Raw genomic sequence first — 20,722 nt, 5'->3', positions numbered from 1 at the left:
CATTGGCACTAAAAAGCGGTTGAGACTGCCCCTCAGCAGCTCTCCCCATGGAGGGGCTAAGCAGGCACCAGACCACTAAGGGGAGGGGGGGGGGACCTGAGCCCCAAGCTGCCATCAAGAAGAGAGAAATGAAACCTACAGGCAGCAGATCTCAGGGCCCCAGACACTCAACCCATTGATTTGATCCTCTAATCATAATTGGAGTTTGTGAAGCGAAGCAACAGAGAATGGGCGCGAGAAACAAAAAGATCAGAACAGACCTGAAGCATTGTGCTTTTGAAGCTTTAACTGGTCACAAACAAACTTTGAAAACACTGCAAATTGTTCTGCTTGCCAAGACTTAAAATCTTAGTTCGGAAATATAATATTTATTATCTTGTTTCAAAAGTTATTTACTAGTTTCTATCTTTTAATTTGTGGTATATTCTTAAACCTACTTATTTCCAGACTGGAACCAACTTACTTTAAGATATCTTGTTGAGTAAAATTATATGTCCATGCAGCAAGATAATTTCACTAGTATTACTGTAAGTAATTTTTTCTTCAAATTTTGCAGTGAACACACTGCGAACCGTGTCAGTAAAGTGAACCAAATTACCTTTTCCAAAGTTGGGTTGGAAGGCCCACAATTCTTTTGTTGATGGGGTCACTAATGGGGTCCACTGTCATGACTCTAATTTAATATGTATTCAAATATAGAATAAGGTCTCTTGCTGAGGAGGGGTATAGTCGTTTTCTCTATTTTCATAAACGCTTGTGGTTGTGTGTGTCTGTGTGTGTACTGCTTAAAATTCTTCTGGTGGTTGGCATTCACCAAGGCTTCTGGGAAGAAGAGACATTTCGATAATTAAGCCTTCTTTTTGTTATCAGGTCTGTGATGGGAGATGATTGACACTTGCCAAGCCACACTGACAAATTAAATGGCATTGGACTGTGGACAATGTATTCTTCATAAAGCCAGACTTGCTCCCAACACCAGACCCAACACACACATTACACCAGGAAATCAAATCTTTAGCTACCCTTTCAAGTTGAACATGCACTCCTTGATGTCTCAACAATACTTAACAGAGAGGGGAGGAAGAGAGGAGAGGATGGTGTGGGTCTTTGCAAAAAGGTCAAAATTGTAAAAATTGCAAATTGTCACAAATTGTGATGAATGGTTCATCACAGGAAATCCTTGGTACTGGTGTCACAGATTTTCCTCCACATTCATTCAGAAGTTTGAATCAAACCACCTGTCTGTGTGTAGATGGTTTAGTCCTCAATTGTCAAGCTGAATGTTCAAGTGAAAAATATGTGCATGCTTGTGTGTGTGTGTGTGTGTGTGTGTCTAAGGGTATGTTTGTGTGTGTTTCAGTGTGTGGCGTGTAGGTTCTGTGGGAAGTGGGCATTCATGGCATCTGTACGTGAAACTCAGGTAATGTACCAAGATTCCTTTACTTCACTTTTTAAAGAAGATTCAGAGCTCAGTTGGGGGTTGACCATGTCGCTATGCCTGCTGATCAACAGATCTTCTATTCGGGATCTGAAGAGAGGAAAGCAGGCGTAAAGTGGTCTTCAAATCACTATGGAGACACTCTCCAGGCTACCATTGGGGGCTTTAACACCCATTTGCATTTCATGTGACAGCCTTATTCGGAATCATTTCGTTTGACGTATCATCTCCTGGGATGACCACATCTGCTACCAATTTGGCCACAACAGGTTCCGGTGCACCACCTCACCCCCTCCCACTGACTCACCCCATTGACTTGTGTGTTGTGGTCATCTTCACCAACCTGTGGGAGATTAATAAGATGGCGTGTAGCTTTGTAAGGAGGAGAGGAGTTGGCAGTCCATGCATGCTGCATATCTTTCTGATCCACTGCTTCTGTCTGATGGCCGGCCGCTTTCCTGTGAGTCTCTTCCCAGATCCCTCGGCTGTTTTTCAGAAGAGGCCGAGGCAGAACACTCAGTTGCCCCCTGCTCCCCTGTCCTTTGTATTACACATTGATCTTAATGAGGGTTAATGGTTTAACTATGCTGGAAGAGATGAAATGAGCGGGAGGATGACCTGTTGGAGGGAACCCACATTAAAACACAATTAAAGGCAGTGTTGCTGCAAATAGGGGGCTCAGCTTGAGGTGGCATGGTGCATTCAGAAGAAGGGTCAGGTCTTTAGAAACCAGAGGAATTCTCTGTTCTCTTATTTCACAGAGATAATACACCTGTTTCGTCTTATGTTTTGTTCCATGCAAATCTGTTCAGTTTTTCTTCGATCAAACCCACCACTTTTCCAGCATCTATTTTTTAAGCAGTCTGGTATGCAATTCTTTCTGATCTCTTTTCCTCCTAGTGTGTCAGATTCAGAGCACAATGTTTATTCCACTTGCCTGTGTATGTAATCAAAACAAAAGACTATACATTTCAAGCCATTTCTACACTATGCATGCATGTCAACACATTGTTCAAACAGTAATAACAAGAAACTATTTAAATTGACTATTGTCTTTCATTGTACGCACAAACTTGTAGGTTTCGGGGTCCCACAAAATCTCCCAATTTCCAATATCAGGAGAAAGCATGACAGGACACTTCACAAAGGAAAAAATGTCCCTGTTTAACTATTTTCTCTTAAGATTCTAATTCAGTATGCACCTGCCCAATGAAGGTGCACTTCTTTTGACTGACAAACACATCATTTCCTCTTTCATTGTGTGTTTTGAAGTTGTGACACTCAATTATTTTTGTGTGCCCAGTCATCAATAATGATTTGTGTTTAAACATCTAATGAGCATTACGTGGCTTTTAATTGCTGCTTACTCTCAGATCAATTTTAATACAAAGTGGGAATTATTTAAAATTACTTACTGAACAGGAAAAAATTAAAGCTACGCTTGGGATGATGCAAATGGATGAAATGCATTATCTTGTCACGCACAAGAGAGAGAAAGAGAGAGAGAGAGAGAGAGAGAGAGAGAGAGAGAGAGAGAGAGAGAGAGAGAGAGAGAGAGAGAGAGAGAGAGAGAGAGAGAGAGAGAAAGAAAAGAAAAGAAAGAGAGAGATCAATAAGAAGATTAAAAACTTTTTTTAAACAAGACTTTCTTCTAATCCTCCCTCATCAACCACACAACCCCTGAGTCATCCAGTCATTTTTGATATCTGTGATAATTGGTTCATTTTCTATTCTGAGGGGATACCTGACTCTGTGTTCAGAGACCCTGTGATTGTCAGTGAATGTGTCTTCTCTCCCCAATCAACAGTGCTTCTCCACACAATTGCTGGCTTAAGATCTCTCTACTTGTACTGAAACGAGGAGGGCAAAGCTATTATCTCATTTATTATATTTCACACTCACGATCAGTGTCAGGATTTTTGAAAAGGATCATCCAATATCGAAGCAATCAAATACCTTCATTCCTCTGAGTATGTTTCTTTGATATAGTCAGCTCTTGTGGACTTGGTTTGGTAATTAGGTAGCAATTCCTGTAGCATTGCACAAGATCCCCTTGTTCTTATAAAGCTCCATGGTTTGTCCACAGAACAGAGGCATCCTCAGGCCTCAGGTTAGACAGGGACAGGTTTTCCCTCACAGCTTTGAGACTGCCACAGAAGGGCTGTGGATCGACACCCTGACCTATCAGACTCTCATGTGTGTGTGTGTGTGTGTGTGTGTGTAGACTGTGACCTATCTCACCGGGATACAGCCTCTCCTCTCCAGGGAGCTGGATGGGTAGTGGTGAGATTTCAAGGGGATCCTCAGTGGGACTGCTGTTCTTAGGAGATAGCCAATCAGTCGTCATCCTGCTCAAACACTGCTGCCTAATGGCAGGCTGGTACTTAAAGCCTTCAGGAAATGTTACGCAGACGAACACCGGCTTCCAACACAGTCCCTGAGGCGGATAAAGGATGGAACAGGTAACTCAGCTCTCTCCCTTTCACTCCAACTTCATGTAACCTTCATGTGCTATGAAGATAGAGGGCCTAACTTGTTTATCAGTTAGGGTGTGCATGGTCTGCTGTGTCATTTGAGAAGAGCTGTGATTGTGTTCTCCTCCCTCATGTAAATTGTGTGTATTTCTCCTGACTCTTGTCCATGCTAGCTAGCTGCACTACTTGCTCTCACTACTTTACCTAAATTCATTTATCACGAGCAGTAATTGAAAACACAGTGCCTGGCTCAACAGGGCTTAAATAATGTACAGCAAGCTAATGGGCCACAATGATTCAAAATCTCCCTGTGACCTTTACCAGGCATTAATGGGGACGTGAAACAGACTCAACTTTGGGGCATACAAATCACGAGGAGAAAAAAAAGGAGAGCTAATTTCCGAGCTTAAATGGCATGGTGTCAGAGCAGCAACAGAGGTAAAGCAGCAAGAGGGCTTGACTTTTGCAGGAAATTGGTGGGGGATAATTGAGCAATGTGACAAAGGGAGCACAGCTTAGCTCGGAAACCAATTAAGACGTCATCCCGAAAACAGATGTAGCCCCAAAAAAACGGACACACTCACACGGTGTGATATCCTGAGTTGGTGACTCCCATCTTGCCTTGGCACTGTCTCTCTTTTCATTTGATTGTCTTGGATGCTGGAATTATCACCAACCAAAGATAACACACGAACCGAAACAGAAGGTAGAAGTTCTGTCAAGTTGTGTGATTGGATGCACACATCATGCATGATCAGCCTATTACTATCTAACAGTATTTGTCTTTGTATCAAGGGGTTACATTGTGTGTGTCCCTGGAAGGCAGTTGTAACAAATTACTGCAGGAGAACAAACATCTCTGTTCCACTCCACCACCGCAAGCTTTTAATTCCAAACTTTTCCAAACTTTCAGAACAAATCACAAGAAAATTCACACGAGGAGAACAAAATGCAAAAACAAAACTCCTGTTAGCCTTTCTGAGTTTTCCTAAATCAATTTGGCGCTTTGAACATAGTTCAGAAAACACGACAGCTCAATCACTCAGAGCGAAACTTCGCAACAAATGTTGAAACTTTCTTGCCCCTGTACTTCAAAGCAACAAAGCAGACGCTATTAAAAGAAAATCCACCAGCTCTCCCAGGATACCGTGTTATACGGCTTCATGTTTCAACACAATGAACCAGAGAAAATACCATTTATATTTCATGACCATAATACTGTAGGGCAACATCTTGGCACGATGCAGTAAAGCTGTAACAGTGGGTCAAGATCAACCATTAACTAAAGCGCGGCTCCAAATCTATATAACCACTCATTCATACTATGGTGTCATCACAAAAGGAGAGACGTGTCTCTGCTGTTTGGCTTTCCTCCACGTCACCTCACAGTCCAACAGAGAGACCAGAGGCAGCGATGATAGAGATACCCTGTTGCAGTTCAGGCGTGGCACGTCCCCAGCCCTCCGGGCTACTGGAGTCCATGAGCTGAATTCTCTCACCGCTTGCACATGCTGAGTCCAGCTTCTGTCCAGCCCTGACCTTTCTCCACTGCAGGGGTCGATTTCACAAACCCGGTCTAGCGTATCTAATGCTGATCCTTCTCATTATATGAACCGGTCTGTTACACGCTGAATGTGAATCACAGTGGATCACGTAGCTTGTGTGTGACATTTAAGAGTGGGGACAGTTGACTGAGCTGTTCCAGTTTGCTTGGCTGCGAGACAGCTGGGAAGCCATGTGGGTAGTCACAGTTGAATTGCAGGGGTTGTTCCCCAGGTCTCCTCAAGGGGGCACCATGTCTCCACAGTTGAGTTCAACTTCATGTTATTTCCTTCCTTTTGTGTATGTCTCTGACTGACTGACTGAGTAATTGTGTGTGTGTGTGACAGAGAGAGACAGCAAGCGAGAGAATGATAGGTCATGTATTAATGACAGAAAAGAGAAAAAGTGTGTTAAAAAGAGTGAGCGAGTGGGGCACGGCGTGAATAAATGTATGTTTACGTCCATGCCTTTTTTTCTATTTTCCTTTGTGTTTTTTTATTTCAAACCCTTTTTTTTGCAAGGTACAGTCGGGCAGGGTCCAGTGATTTATCAATTCGATCAAAAAGCTATTTAACAATCTGAAGCCAGAGCAACCTAGCCTGCAGTGCTGGCTCTTATATTCCACCACCCACCTGCAGTGAGGACCCAAACCAAGCAGCACCACCAGTAATAGACCTTGAATTACAATTAATCCTGCTCCGCTCGATTTGCCAATAGTGATTCCAGCAGAGAGAGGGGAACTGAGAGTGAGGAGAAGGCAGCGGGGACTTCAAGGTGTGTATTTCTTTGTGTTTGTGTTTGTGTTGATACGTGTGTTTCTGTGTCTGTGTGTACGTGTGTGAAAGTGTGTGGGAAAGACAGCGAGGCGGAGAGGGACATGGCAGAGGAAGAGTGATGTAAGGCAATGCTACCTGTCACTCATGCAAAAATTACAGCTCTTTTATGGTCTGGAGTGCAAGAGCAGGCTTTTACTTTTGACATGCCCATGTCACCTCTGTCACTATTAGCAACCAAACCGCCTCTCCCAGGTCGCCATAAAATGATTTTATTGCTGTTAAGTTATGTGGGCGTAAGTGATTCTCTTCTTTTATCAGTGCTCCTATTGGTTAACCCGTTCGCCACAGGGTGTCACAGTTGATTGTATTTCAGTGGCAAGTTGATTGAGAGACGTCCTATGTGTTAACTCCTGCTTTGTGATATTTTGAGGTGGACTGTGCAGCTGCATCAGGCTGTTCTGTGTTAATTGGGCTGTGCTGGGCCTTGCTGTGCCGAGTGCTACAGCCCTCATTGAAGCAATAGCAGGAAGCCAGGGTTTTCCAGCACAGGGCTGGGTCTCTGCCAGTACTCTGCTCCAGAGCCCAAGGTGCATGCTGGTATTTAGATTAGGAGGCAGAGAGGGATTTCATTAGTTGTTTATCTGAGGGCCTGTGAAAGCGTTGGGCTGCTTATTAAAAACCCACACTAGCCTGTAGGCGAAGCTGCCTGGAGGTTTGGGGATCACAGAAGGTGGAAACACAGCTGGGGAACAGACGTCGCTGCCTCCTAACCTCACCTCGCCTCACCCCCCCCACCTCCACTGCCTCCCTCTCCTCTGCCCCCAAAGCATCTCCTCCCTCTTTCTCTGGCTGCAGACCTCCCAGCTCCTCCTGCTTTGGCTCAGGAACTCAACCCTAGCCTCCCCTCCATATCCATTCCCTCTCCCCCACCTATTCTCACCTCTCTCCCATAACAGCGCGCTCATCCTCACCCCTCACCCACTCAGCACCTGCTCCCCCCCCGCCCCCGCCCCCGCCCCCCAACGCTCCTTAAATCCACCACCTTCTGTCTCGGCTCTCTTCTCCCTCAACCCAACAGGCGTCAATATAATCCCAACCGATCGAGACCTCCATCAGACTTTCTGCCCCCCCCTCACTCCTACACAAGCCCCTCCCTCCCTCCCTCCCTCCCTCCCTCCCTCCCTCCCTCCCTCCCTCCCTCCCTCCCTCCCTCCCTCCCTCCCTTCCTCCCTCCCTCCCTCCCTCCCTCCCTCCCTCCCTCCCTCCCTCCCTCCCTCCCTCCCTCCCTCCCTCCCTCCCTCCCTCCCTCCCTCATCCTTCATCCGAAGCTTTGTAAAGCACTGGGGAAGAGGGGTGATGGCTCTGGGGCCCCTTGCTTGAATGCCCACAAAATCCTGGATGGATGAAGCTTACATGACCCCCTAGTGATCAATATATATTTGAAGGGGCTCGGTGTAATATCTTTTCATGGAGACCAAGATTCCTGGGGACCCCCTGTTTCCCAATCTGCTTTACACCCCCATTGTCAGCCTCCCAGCTCCCCCATTAGCCCTCCCCTTTCTCTGTCGTGTTCTCCACCACCCCCTCCCTGCACCTCCTCATTCCCTCTCCTCTCATCCTGTGCCCCCTCATCCCCCCCACCCACCATCCACTTTTCTCACATCAGTGTGTCATGTTGACAGACAGAGGCAGACAGCAGGCTGATGTCAACCGGGCCAAGGACAAAACGAACACAGGAGCCTGCTGGGATACTGTCACCCAAACCACTACCTCCACCCCCCACCCTGCCCCCCGAGAGACATACCTGCCTCTATCACCCTGCCTCCACCACCCGCCCTCCCTCTCTCTTCTGCCCTCCACCACCCTGCCCATATCCTCCTGCCTCCATCATTACCTCCACCATCGACCCTGCCTCTGTCCTCCGGCACCACCACCCTCTTTACCTCCGGAGGTCTCCTTACCTTAACCCCCCCTGCCTCCACTTAAACCTCCTCTTGAGCCTCTCATGGCCTCATGGTGTCTCCGCATCCATGTTTATGCAACCTGGGGCTGTTTCCCTTTGAGCCTTCGGGGCAGGTGAAGTGGGTCAGCAACAATTACTTGAAAATATTGGAAAGTAATTGTTTGCCCCACGGTTGGCGCTTGTGAGAATGAGTTCTTGCATTAATTGCACTGGGTAAGAAAAAGAAAGTGTCACACCGTAAGCATCTGGCTGTTTTGAAAATAGCTACCTACTGCAAACCAAAGTGCTGGAAAGAGTCAAAATAACATTGTGTGCCATGGTTGTTGGTGAAGTACTCCAGCTGGTTCTTTGTGGTTTAAATAGGAAGGACTTGAACTCCGATTCTTATTTATTTCATTACTTTTGTCTTCTTTCACTTAAGTCAGTCATGAAAGAGGAAAGACGTGAGAACGAGAGTTTAAGTGTGGGAATAGATGTTTTTTGACGTCGTCTGTTACAAACCGTGAAGAGTAAAAGGTGTTGCTTTGTTTGGTATTTTTGCTTTGAAAAGGAGAGAAAGAGTATCGCGTTTTTTTCCCTGAGCTTTGGTCCCTGATGTTGGGATTTCTTGCTGCGCTGGAAGAAGGTACCTGCGGCTCCCTCAAAGATGAATGTGTCTGGCTTGAGACAGACCTCCCTGCTTTGGAATGAAAATGGTGGGGGCAGCGAGGGGATCGAATGGCCCAAATGTATTCCATATTTGGGCTGGGGGTAGGTGAGCGTGGGGGGCTAGGGGTGGACGGTGGGGCCTGAAAAGATGTTGAGACTTCATGGTTATCTGTTCAATTTCACACCCTAGACACGTGATTTCCCTAGACAGACAGACACACACACACACACACACAGACATGCTCACCCCTCCCGCCATCACTGACAGCATCAGATCCACCACTGTGACAGGCCTTTGTTTAGTACACAGGACACACGGTTAGATCTAGTGCACTGCACCATGAACTCTCCCACCATGAGGGGCTCTGTTGGAACATAATGTGCAGCATACTGACAGGCTCTGATCACAGATGCTCCATAAGAACATGACAGGTGCAATGCCCACCCTTCTACTTAGGGCAGTGGGGGGGCTATGTGGCCTGCAGTGGTGGCTGCTGGGTAATGTAGTTGATATGATAATTTGTGTCAGTTTCATGGGGGGAGCGGGAGAAACAGGGTGACGAGACTGTGTGGTTGTGCGTTTTTTTTTGTGATGGACTTAGGGCTTTATAACATGGACTTCCAACCTTGTTTGTCGCCCGTACATCATGCTTAGCCCGTATGTATGTGCAGTACTGCATCTCTCTCTCTCTCTCTCTCTCTCTCTCTCTCTCTCTCTCTCTCTCTCTCTCTCTCTCTCTCTCTCTCTCTCTCTCTCTCCTCTCCAAAATACACCTGCTTATATCCTAACTCATTAAGGTGTGAAGGGTATCCACAGAAAAAGGGACAAACAACTGGAATCCATCTTTTCTGATCCTTTGTTCATCAAATGAAAGCTGTTCTTTTGACCACCTTTCAGATGATGCACAAACACACATCTATCAGTCATGCCTGGCTACGTCCACTGGGTATTTATTCATTTATTTCAGGGCAGAAATGGAGGCTATAATAGACTGTTGGCTGTTTCTTTCAGTGACCCTCTAGTGACTTGATCTAATTATATTTCAGAGTCATCAATGATGTACCAATGGTTAAAGTTAGGCTACATTTAGATCACTGTTAGTTGGCAACCGGGAACAGGAAACAGGAAACAGGAAGAAGGGAAGTGAGAGAGAAGAACAAAGTTAGGCGTATACACATCTCATAGCAGTATCAGTATCTGCAGAAGAGGGGGAGGAGATGTGCAGGTGCATGCCGGCGGCTGATGCTAGTCATTTGATAGTGTTCTGTTCTCCTTGTGTGTGTGTGTGTGTGGGCAGGAGGTCAGACCACCTGCGCCCACAGCTGCGGCGGTGAGCCTCAGCAACCTGCAGACTCTCCAAGGTGAGCCGGTCCACCCGCATCACCCACACACACACACACACACACACACACACACACACACACACACACACACAGCACACACACAGTACACCCACCCACTCACCCACCCAGACAGAGCCCGAGTGGGACTCAGGTGGATCCGGTTTCCTGTCTTTGGATTGTCCTCGGTGACAGCGGTGGTGCACACAGCTGCCAACCCCCCCCTTCCCCCGCTGCCCCCCCCACCCCCCCCCCCACCCCCCCCACCGGAAGGTTGCATCGCTTGGGAGCGTACGGGCCGGCGACCTCCAATCCCCCGCCGCCCTCGCCCCTCCACCCACCCCTCCACCCTCCCCTCCCTCAGAGTCTCTGTGCCCCCTGAGTGACTTTCAGCCCTCTGTTCAGACACGTCCACAGAGAGCGGGGACTCAGGGACAGCTGTGTGCCACTGCCCCCTGACAGGGAGAGAGAGAGAGACAGGGAGAGAGAGAGAGACAGGGAGAGAGAGAGAGACAGGGAGAGACCTTAAATGAAGAGATATGAGATAGAAAGGTCACTCTGTATAGTTCTGCAACTTATTGTGACATGTATGCATCCATTTCAAAGCCCAGTGTCCACTGGATCAGATTCTTGTCGCTAACAGGATCAATACCGTCCACAAGGTGTCATCCAGACACCTGACTCATCAGCTGTATCTCACACAACACAACCCAACACGGCACAACAAAGCACCTCACCAAAAACCGTGCTCGGAACAGCTCAAACCGGAGGCTGCACAATGACACTCCAGATTATACTCAGGCTTAATGGATTTTATCCCCAAAATGGAACATAACCAACCGGCGTTTAGGCTAACCTTCACACACTCAGTGACTGAGGTGTGAGTCTGCGTGTTGGTGTGTATTGATGTCACGGAAGGTGATAAAAAAAAGAACCAAACAACACAGAACATTGTTCCGTTATGGCCGTCATCATTAAGACAGCGAGCAGAGGCTGCTCCATCGATCTTCAATAGGTTTCCTTGTGAACAACAATGGAGCTGCTTCTGATGAGCCACACAGTGAAATGCCACCACCCACCTTTGATGGAAGAATTCAATAGAGATAATTGCAGCATAGGCCAAGGGCCTGGGGCCTAGTTCCTGGGGCAGGACTGATCCCTCCAAGGCCTGGGGTCTTGGATGTGCGGGCCTGGGGCTGAGGCCCTGGGGGTTTTTGGGGTGCTGGTGTTCAGATGTGGGAGTTACATTAGGATTTTTAAGTTAACATGCAGAGAAGACTCACTGGTGCCTGTAGATGGTATTTGACACGGAGGAGGAAGACCTTATCACTGTGTTTACCTGCGCCAATTTGACCCCTGGGGCTCTTTACCTCAGGGTTTCTGTAACTTTCCACTGTATCGTGACCTATCTCCCCCCGCCCCTCCCCGCCCCGCCCCTCCCCCCTCCCCGCCCAACCCGCAGTACACTTTGTACTCAGATGTCTGCTCTGACTGAAAGGGTCAGAGGGCTGAGGTCACCTAGTCCCTATCCGCCCCCGGCTTCTCCGCCACCTGCGCTTGCAAGGCCTGATGGGTAATGTGCTGTGACACGGAGAGTCGGAGGCCCCGTGGGGAGACAGACGTCAATGTTCTTTCAACATTCACCTTGGTCAGAGTCACAGGGCTGCGGGTTGAGGCAGAGCCGATGAGACAGAACCAGACTGTTGCACAAACATTGTGCCGAGAGAAAATAAGCAACAACAAGAAAAGATACCCGCGGCTTCCTGGTGGGATGGAGATGGGGGGAAGATGCGGTCTGAGCTGGGCTGTGAGAAAGATGTTTACAGCAACTGCTAACATTTCATTCGAGGGCTCCAAAGAGACAGAGATGGAGAGACAGCAGAGAAGGAGAGGGGTGAGACGGAGAGTAAAAGACAGAAAATACGGAAACAGACAGACCTAAAAGTGAACGAGAGGGAGAGGTGCAGAACTCCTTCCATCGTGCATTGAGTGGGAGGAGGCGTTGATTGGTCGGATGGTGGGTCGATGCCCTCCCACACAGCCCCCTGGGAGAAGGCTCCTTAGTCAGAGTCTAAAAAACAAACAGAAGTGGAGAGCAAGGTAGAGGAAAGTTCACCTGCATCCTACTGACTTCAGCTTCATAGTCTATAAATGTTAGTGTGTGTGTGTGTGTGTTTGTATTATGGAGTGCTCTTTGTGCTTTGTCCACCTTCCATGTATAGATTCCCTGTCAGTGAAATTCTTTGAGCTATGTTTCCACAAAGCACTGTGTATGATCGCAAACACAAGAGCCATTTGCTTAGTGGAGAAGTGGAGTGATGTGGTGTGGAGTGGAGTTCAACCATACAGCTGCACGATTTACAGAACTTGAGAAGTTGTGTAGTGACTTCGGAGAAGAGAACAGGTCATAGCCTTGAATGTGTATTGTAACAATGACAGAAAGGCTTGCGACATAACACATTGCCTCAGCATTTCTACTGAGCCCTGTTGACCTTCCTTGACCTTCCTTGACCATCATTGACCTTCCTTGACCTTCCTTGACCCCTGACCCACTTTACAATGTAAACGTTATACAGGCATACTTGTCTCCAAAAATGCTCTTTTGAGATATTTATGTTCAGTTATTCATTGTCAGCATGCTTTATAAAAATAATCATTAATTACAGTATTTAAACTATATTCAGAATACAAGTTCCATCATTTGACATTGATCCTCCTCTGATGTCACAACCCCCTGTGTCCCAGCCCTCCCATCTTTGTCACATCTAAGATGAGTGTGTGTGGGGTGTGGGAGGTGGGAGGGTTTAGGTGTCAGTCATTAGATCCTGACAGCCGTGTTCTCAGAGCCCAGCCCTCTTCTTCCCCTATCCCCCTTGTCGCGTTCCCCTCTTCTGTCAGGTGGGAAAACAGCCATTTACGTTCCTGCCAGCACCAATCTCCTCTGCCGAACACACAATCTCACCTTATCATCCCTCCATCCCTCCTACCCCCCCCCGTCCGTCCGTCTGCCATGAGGATGTAATGAAAGAGGAGAGCCCTCAGGTAGAGGCCTTTTAGACTAGGAATGCACACATTTCACATGAATTTATTAGCGTCGGCCAACCTGGTTACCGTGGTGACACCTCGTACCATGTGTGGTAATTGTGTTCTGTGTTCTGTACCTTATTCCATAAAGCAAAGGTTCTGGTCTTGATGTTTTTAAGACCTTTGGGAGTAGCAGACCTTGCAAATGAATGCAGAGCCAACCTATAATTTGCAGTTTCTGTCACTAACTGACTGGTTTGCAGGGCACTGATGAGACCTCTTACCACAGTGGCAGGTTGGTTTCCTTGTTTTCGTTAAATGACATGTGCATCCCGACGTTTCGCACTGATTACAGAAAGACCTTCGTCTTCAATTGGGTAACAGTGCTCAGCGATTTCCGTCTCACCTCACTGTTCTCTGAGCAACAGCAGATGTCGAGCCAGGGTTGGCGACACTGCCCTGGGTGTTTAAGATGCCAAACGGGCGTCACCGGAGTGATTGCTATTCACGAGGGGTGCTGGGATAACTCTAATGATGAGAGGAATCAGAGGACACAGGCGATATTGATGCTAACAGGCGTGACTTCTTTAACTCCTCACCTCCAGCGCTGGACGCCATCCTCCAGCATGCCAACTAGTCCCTCACATAACTGGAAGGGGGAGAGGAAGAATGAAGGAAGGGAGGAGAGAAGATGAGAACGAACGAGGGAGGGACTGAAGGAGAGAAAGCGGAGAAGACATGAGGCATAAGAGGAGGCTAGTTTAAAGTAGGAGGTGCGATTGAGGGGCGAGAAAGGGGATGGAGTGGCGTAGGAACAAAGGGTTCTACTGGAAAAGGGGATGAATGTTATAGGAGGGTCTGCTTTCATATCCTACTCTCTCTTCTGTTCCCTGCCTGCACTTGAAAATATGCAAAGAATGTCTGTTTTCTGGCCTCTGGAGTGTCATTGCCGGGCAAGACTTCCTTCCTCCCGACCAAACCAGACCACATGGCTGCTCACACAGCAAAAGCTTCACTTCACATCATGACACAAATCACTGGCGGTCACACACAGTGTGCAAGTCCTGCACAGAACAGAAGGAGGTGGATCGCCAAGAAACATCCTCAAAACACAGACATGGAGAGGATGTCTATTTTGTGTGAAAAAGCGAACAGAGGTAGTGGTCTTCCTTCTGGGCTTGATGTCTGCTGGAAATGGGATCTGTGTATTGGGTTTTTTTTCTCATTAGCTCAGGTGGCACTGCAGCCCTGCTGGTCAGTCACCTCTGTTTAAATCAATACGTGCAGAGTGAAGAAAAGAGAGGGAAAGAAAGAAAGACAAAAGAGTAAGAGAAGGAAAATTTAGCGAGAGAGAGTGAGAGAGAGAGAGAGAAAGAGTGGGAGAGAGGGAGGGACAGGGGGAATGTGCTGAAAAGAGACTCAGGGGGTTGGTATGGCAAAGCTAAAGGAGGAGGGCCGACAGATAGACAGATCAAGGAGGGTACTTTGGACAGTACAGTTCAGTACACATATAGGACTCTGCAGCAATACCACACTGAAATAGAAGAACAGCAAAGGGCCAGCACTCAAATATCTTGATAGCATGTTCGAGGATGTTCATGTTATTGCATCAGTCTGGCTTCATAAAGACTTGATGACATATTTGTTCTCAGCGCGCTCTTCACTTTGCATTGTCAGCTCAGCTCTCGTACAGCTAGGCTTGACCGTCAAACATCTTGAAATTTTCAATATTTATCTTCTCAAGCATCAATTTCAAAACAGTCTCCCCTGTCTTTTGAGTGTCCATGGAAATGCTGCATGCAGGCTTGTGATCCACCTCCCATTGGATGTGCTTGGTGGAGGTAAAGGGAGACGTCTTCATTCACACACCTGGCTGTGAATCCCCAAGGTCACCAAGACTCATTTGTGTTGATCTGGTGCGCGTCTTACCATCTGGGCCTGGTGAACTGTCTGAGCTGGTAGTCAATTTCAATTGTAACCCGCAGATACAAATTCTGCACACAAACAACAAATAATTGAGGCCCACAACAAACAGTACAGTCTTCAAGTAGACTTCTCGGTTCCATTTGTCGGTTGTCATGGTGTGGCGTGTAGGTCAGAGCAGACCCAGAGTGCCTCTTCTCTGGTGTCGTTTCCAGGTCGAAAGGCTCCATGCAGGAAGGGTTTCCCGTAGTCAGGTGCGGAAATGGAATCGTCTGACACAAGCCCCTATCCCCAACACCTCACGCATCCAATGAGGGATCTGTGAGCTCCACTCATTTCACACCATCCCACACGGGGAAATGTTTCCCCTCCTTCCGCTGTCAGCCAGGGGACCCCTAGCAGCTCCAGGTCAGCCATCCACGGACCAGCCTCGGCGGGCTCGCCGGACTCTAATATACAGCCTTCACTTCCAGAGTGACCCAATCTGTTAACACCACCTCGTAGCGGAGCAGCGGACCTGGAACACCGGCTCTGATTGGATGCGGGAGGGAGACAATGCAGCACCTGAAAATGGCCCTCCCGCGCTACATCAGGGCAGGCTGGCCAGCTCAATAGATCAGAGAGGGTTTTCACACGGAGCCTGTCAGACTCCATAGCCTCCCTGGCAGCCAAGGTGACAGTAAGAGTAACATATTCAATCACTGGAGGTTGGGGACGTTTGAACTTCATCCATAGACTTCACACCGTTTGAAGGATGAGTCAATCAACAGCTTGTGAAAACGTGGAATATTGGGAGTGTGTTAGCCGCAGTGCTTTGTGATGTTCTCCTGTAACAATGGAGTTGATAGGGAGAGTTGGGAAAGATGAAGTTGTGACCTTTCCAGCATATGAGTAAACCCACTTTTCAACATTCTACCGCTTCACTGACATCTAACCTACAGTAGCCTATTCACTGGGGATTTAGCTGTTCTGATTATTCACAGCAGACGTCAGACAAAACGCAATCTCAGAGTAGTAAAAAAGCTTGAATTCTACTTGCTGACAAGTTATCACAACATTTCTCCACAGACCCAAAATAATGAGGGTGTAGAAAAAGACTGTGGCTGTTTTGAGACGTTATTCTTTAACAATTACCTGGCTGTCTACCTTGCTAACCTTCAGTGATGCAGGAAGACTATAAAGTTCCAGTAATTACAGATAAGTTTAGTTCTGTCAGAAGAAGCACAGATTTTTTTGGGGGAAAGAACAGAAGGGATGATATGAATGAACTCCTGTTGTGCCAACTTCATTAATGTTCATCAGTGTGCAAATTGACCCAAGCAAATCAAAAAATCGAGAGCAATGGACCAATGGACAAGGCTCTTACGTATAGAAACTCATTTTGCCACCTGAAGGTTATGAATGAATAAGTCATGAGGACATACGATTTTCTGTTGTCAGTCCTCTGTCTCTGGGTCTGAGGTCCACCGGGAAGGTAGTAATAAGGTTTCCATCCCAGGTGATCGTGCGTGTGTAAGCACGTGTGTGTGTGTATGTGTGTGTGTGTGTGTGGGGGGGGGTTGTATGATGGAAGTTTGTGGGTTGGGCGTGAGCAGGAAGTGAGCCTGATGGTGCAGGGGAGAGACCCAGCTGTACTCCAGGCTTTGTGATGGCTCCCTCCTCTTCCTCAGTCTCCTCTGTGCTCGGCGTGCATCAGGAACAGATGGGACCCATTTAATTGAATAATTTATTAAGTGAATCTGGGAGCATATGCTGGACATTGAGCATCCTGTCTGCAGCCAAACCGTCATCAAATTTGAATTTCTGACCCTCCTCTCTATTGTTACACCCATCCACCCTCTGCAGTTGAAGGGTATGGGCATGTGTAAGGGACTATGTGTGTGTGTGTCTAGCGTTTACCTTAGGGGACAGGGTCACATTCCATGCTCACCTGCCTGACAAAGAACACAATGTCATCCCTATGGCAACATCTCTCTCTGTTTCTCATCTATTTCTCTCTCTCTCTCTCTCTCTCTCTCTCTCTCTCTCTCTCTCTCTCTCTCTCTCTTTCTGTTGGTCTCAGTTTTTATCTGTTTATCTATCTTTCTTTCTATCTCTCTACTTTCCTCTCTCTCTCTTTGTCTTTCACTATCTTTTTCTCTTTCTTTCCTCCTGCTCTCAGCGGCCCCTCAGGCACTGCCTGTAGATTTGCCGCCCATCAGCACTTCTGGGAGGAAGGAGGAGATGAAACGTGTTTGGGGGCCTTGAGGCCTACAGACGAAGGAGAGAGACAGACAAAGATGGCAGGAAAGAGCAAGGCCAGCAGAGGAACACAGCTCCCAGACCGCTACATGACCGAGGTGACAAATGGATGGGTAATGACCTGAGATTAACTTAGCGAGGTCAGAACTCCCTCCCTCCCTCCCTCCCTCCCTCCCTCCCTCCCTCCCTCCCTCCCTCCCTCCCTCCCTCCCTCCCTCCCTCCCTCCCTCCCTCCCTCCCTCCCTCCCTCCCTCCCTCCCTCCCTCCCTCCCTCCCTCCCTCCCTCCCTCCCTCCCTCCCTCCCTCCCTCCCTCCCTCCCTCCCTCCCTCCCTCCCTCCCTCCACTTCCGAAAGAAAGTGAAAGTTTAGTGAGCAGAATTGTATTGGTTTTAGAAGAGAGGAGCTACGGTGTCATGGGAATTATCTTTTTTCCCCGGTTTTAAACCCAAGAACAGGACAGAGCAAGCTTTTACAGATCTGTAAAATATATACGTATTTTCCTTCGTGACGGATAGAAAATGTCCCTGATGGCCTGTGCCTTTTCTTTTAATGGTGAATATCTGCTCTGAATGTCAAGATACATGCAGGTCGGTGAACGCTATGTCCTGAAATGCTCCCTCTCATTTCATCTCAAACATCGACACCGTGCCTTTGATCTCAGCAAATCAAAGAGTGTATGTAATTTCATTGGCTGCTAAGGAACCTAGTCTTTACCTGGGTGTATTTGTTAGCGCCAAGCAATTTATATTTGGAAGAGGATTGCTGTGCAATATTGCTTGATTGAGGTACACCCAGAGAAGACTGCTCGGTCTGAATAGAATCAAATCCTTCCTCCTCCTCAACTCCACAGCAGGTGAGGAGGAGGGTGGGAAGGAAACAAAACAGAGACTGAAGGAGAGAGACAAGGGCTTGGAGCTGAAGGAAAGTCAGTCAAATATGGGTAAACCCAGTCAGACCTCTATAATAGCTCCTGTCTCTGTAGAGCCTTTTCTGAGTAGACAGACGCACGGATGAATAAGGTACAAAAATGACACACGCTCACAGGCACGCACACACTGACGGAGAGACTTTGAGGCAGTCAGATTGGATGCGACACCTCGCGGGTGCTTCTAAAACGGATGAGACAAACACAAATACAACCAAACCAAAGGGTTTGGAGAAGATCTCGCCTTTGTTTTCAAACTTTGTTGCTGGTGTTGAAGGTGTTCTTCAAGTCTGGCGAAAGTGTAGCAGCCTTCAAAGAAGCGTGGCAAGTTTCTGTGTGCTTGCAAGCGTAACGTTACGCAGGCGTAACGGTGGCGGTGCGAAGACAAGACAAGTGTTCCAGCAGAGGAGACTGCTGTGCTACCTGTCTTCCTGTGTGGGACCTTACTGTAATTGCTTTGTGCCTTCATCTCAGCAGTGAAAAGACCCAATTAAATATCAAATATGTCCTGGGAGATGCCGGCTATATTTAGAATGACGAGTGGAGGTCCGTTGCGAACTGTAACAGAAAGTAAGAGCGGGGAGGAAGGAGGGAATAGTGTCCTACAGAAATAAACAAGAGTGCTGTCAGGTTGCTCTCAAGGCAGGGAGGGAAACATGGTGAGCAGTGATTACAAGAAACACGGTCCCCCTCGTATACTACTTGGCGAGGCGGGACAAGGCAGTACCAGTTTCCTGGGCCAGGCCTCTCACAGTGAGACGACCAGAGATCTGGGTCTGGAGGCAGCTGGCGGAGAGCAGCATCTTTCCTCTGCCACAAGGCTAACCATGGGAGAAATATTTGGCACAGCCGGCAACACTTTCAGCCTTTATAACCGATTAATTATTAATCCCAAAGCATCTGCTGAGATTGTATATCACACCTCCATGAAAGACATTATGAAACACAGCGAGCCTGAAGAAAGTACACAGAATGAGCGCCAATAAATAACTTAATGTCATACTGCCACATTTCGGCCCTTAATGTTCAGAATGTCAAGTCGTCCCATCCTTCTCGCCTCCTCCTGCCCCCATGTCTCCCCCTCCTTACCCTGTTTCTTCCCTAATGAGGAGCAATCAAATGACACATCAGAACAACATGGTACAGTTTAGGGTCAAAAGTCATTCCGTGCTCAGTTAAAGGTGGTCAAAAGTGTATGACACCCAAAGCTTAGTTTAGCAGGTCAAAGACCAAACTGGAATGTGATGCCAAAAACTTTTTGAGGTCAAACTGTTGTTTATCTAACCCAGACTTGTGGCAAGTGTCACACACTGAGTCAACTTAAATTGCAACTTGAGTAGACTTTAACCAGTAGCAACCACAACCTTGGTCGCTTAGTTCCATCTCCAATCCTGGAACCTAGACCACAACCGAGCGTAATGCATTCTTCTGAGATGTGCTTCTGCAGAGTGATAAACAAGCCATCCGTCATTGTTAGTCCACGGACATAAATGCTCTGGATAAGCACCTTCAAGTGAGTATAAAAGAGCTGTTACCGTGGCAATGTAAGTGGTGGTATAGGAAACAGGGCTATCTGCTCAAGACGTAATGGTGGTTCAGGATATATATCTGTGCATGTTTTAGATTGGGTTGTGTGGACGTCATTGATCACTGCAGAGGAAAAGCTTCACTGTCCAATGGAAGTAAATTAGTCTAAAAATACAGTGAGCGACCAGTTAACCACTCTTTATTATTCACATCTGCACACATTCAAAAACCTAAATCTGCTTTGCTGCCATCTTCTGTGTCCTGTGTAGCACTTTCCACCAACTCAAATATTATTTTAGAAAATTGTTGGACCCGGGGCTGAGGACAAAAAAAAAAGCAAATTGTTTGGTTTAGTTTAGAGTTTAAATATTAATGAAATACATTAAGACTTAATCCATCTGAAACACTGCAAAGTTGACTCTTTATCTGGACAGTTGGGCTCAGTGGTGTGTCTCCCAAATTCACCCACTGCTGCCCTGCCTGTGGACCTGGCTGCGGTCCACAGAGATTAAGCTTTTTACAGATTCCCCGTGTTTTCATTTGTCATTTCTGCTAGCAACTCCAGAGATAGCGTCCCTGGCCTGTAATTGAAGCTGAAAGCACAGACACCTATTATGAATCATTTTAACAGGACGGCACTTCCCAGATATGCAACTTGAAGCCCATCTAAATTTATCATCCCTTTTTTGGAGATACCAAGTGATGCTGCTTCACGGGATGTTTGGAGGTCTTGTGTGTCGTCATGTTGATGGTTGTCTCTGAGGTGTGTATTGTTCTATCTGGTATTTCCATTCCAGAACAAGGGTTTACATGACATAATTTTTATAAGAAAATGGAGCTTGGACAGTAATCATATTAACTGCTGATTTTGAGAGCCAACAGAAGAAGGATTTTCCTCCT

This window comes from Hypomesus nipponensis, chromosome 19 (genome assembly GCF_054491055.1).
Source record: "Hypomesus nipponensis isolate SF chromosome 19, ASM5449105v1, whole genome shotgun sequence".
NCBI classification, from domain to species: Eukaryota; Metazoa; Chordata; class Actinopteri; order Osmeriformes; family Osmeridae; genus Hypomesus; species Hypomesus nipponensis.
This window is presented reverse-complemented; position numbering follows the sequence as displayed.